Raw genomic sequence first — 1,314 nt, forward strand, 5'->3', positions numbered from 1 at the left:
GGTAATAAAACCAGAACTCAAATCTAGAAGTTACAAAAAAGATTCATAAATTTAAATCAAGAAGTATGAATGAAAACTCCTAGAAGATAAAGCACCATGAAAGTACTCAGAAGGCTACATTCCTCAACATATTAAGAGAATCTGTAATGTATACAGCAGATAAAAGAGCAAGAAAGAAAAAAAAAAAAAAAACTAAAAATCACAGCCATGCATCTCAGCCAACTGAACAAATTGTTAAGTACTCAAAAGGATGGATAAGAGGTGAAGAGGATGGATTCCCTTGTGGTGAAGGGAAACTGAGAGGCCCTGCCTGGCCTTTGACACGTGCCTGACTTGTTTCCCTAAAAGACCAGGTCCACAGCAAGCAACCTCAAGGATAGATGCTTGAGGGTGACGGTGCTCTCCAGCCCCCAAGACTACTGCACCCTCTGCCAATCCAGGCCAGTAACCCCATAACCATCCGTTTAGGAGCTGTCCCAGCCCTGGATGCCTCAATGATGGCATGTCCTCTTAGCACTCACTCAGGGAGTACAGTGGCTGATGAGAACACGGGGCCAGGGCAGTGTGTCCTGGACTCCAGTGTCCACACCAGCACTTTCTGGGGCGGCTCGGGGCAGCTCCCCCAGAAGCCTGGCCAGCTGTGGGAGGTACTGCTCTTCTTTTCCAAGATTAGCTCAGACTTCAAATACAAACCCCGGGCCTGCTCTCTGCCAAAGAAAACAGTGTGTTAGGAGCCTCTTTAGGTATCTGGGGGACAGCTCCCTCGGCTCCGCCCTTCCTCGTATGAAGTCATTGAATTGGGATGACAGAGCAAACAGTGACATGTGCGAGGACTTGTTCCCAGAATGATTGCAGGGGTTCTCCAGCCCGCCTCTCCTCCCCACTTCAGAATGTGTGGGCAGTAAACTGAACTGTACTGAGTAATTGGGTTCCTCCGCAGAGAGAAGGCCGGGCCTGGATAGACAGACACTAGCACAGTGAATTCCTTCGAAGCCTCAGCACGCTTTCGCACCATTCTAATCTGACTTAAGATGCGTAGGAACTCCATCCCCACTCTACAGAGGAGTGTAAGGTGAGCTCAGGCAGACTCAGGCTTGAGATTATTTCGTCAATAGTACATCCCACTCTTTGCCTGCTGTCTATCAACAACAGTGTCATTTAATGTCTTTCTTTCCTTTTTTTTTTTTTTTGGTTTTTTTTTGAGACAGGGTTTCTCTGTATAGTTCTGGCTGTCCTGGAACTCACTTGGTAGACCAGGCTGGCCTCGAACTCAGAAATCCGCCTGCCTCTGCCTCCCGAGTGCTGGGATTAAAG

Source organism: Mus pahari, chromosome 7 (assembly GCF_900095145.1).
Source record: "Mus pahari chromosome 7, PAHARI_EIJ_v1.1, whole genome shotgun sequence".
NCBI classification, from domain to species: Eukaryota; Metazoa; Chordata; class Mammalia; order Rodentia; family Muridae; genus Mus; species Mus pahari.